The sequence below is a fragment of the Bison bison genome, unplaced genomic scaffold, assembly GCF_000754665.1.
Source record: "Bison bison bison isolate TAMUID 2011002044 unplaced genomic scaffold, Bison_UMD1.0 scf7180017864214, whole genome shotgun sequence".
In the NCBI taxonomy this organism is placed as follows: domain Eukaryota; kingdom Metazoa; phylum Chordata; class Mammalia; order Artiodactyla; family Bovidae; genus Bison; species Bison bison.
Genome location: NW_011494786.1, coordinates 551,590 through 552,131, shown reverse-complemented (window position 1 = coordinate 552,131; position 542 = coordinate 551,590).

The following is a 542-nucleotide window of genomic DNA, read 5'->3' as shown; positions in this document are numbered from 1 at the left end:
ATAAATGTTTAAAACTAAATTATAATTAAATAAAATAGTGCAGAGATTAGAAATCTTATTGCAGAGACTTGTCCCTGAAAGAGGGATCTGTAGACTTTGGGAGTTTGTTGGAAAAGCTGAATCTCAGGACCCATCCAGACCTAGTAAATAAGAATCCGTACTTGAACAATATCCCCAAATGATTTGGATGTACAATAAAGTTCTAGAAACCCTGCTTCATAGCAGTGGTCTCAAACAGAGCTGCACATAAAAATCATCTGATGCTCAGACTCCTTCCTAGCAAGTTAAATGAGAACATATGAGAATACAGCTCAAGCATATTTTAAAATCTCCCAGGTAATTCTTACACTGAGCTGGCTGAGAACCTCTGCACTAAAGCTTTACAATTAGTCTACTTTACAATCAGTCACAATCAGATGGGAGAAAGACTCTTGAGCTACAGACTTTGGGATCCAAGTGAGCACATTAGGAAACAAACAGGGTGAGGCATCTGGTGTTAGGGCAGATGCAGAGTCAAAGACAGAACTACAGGAAAGAAAGAA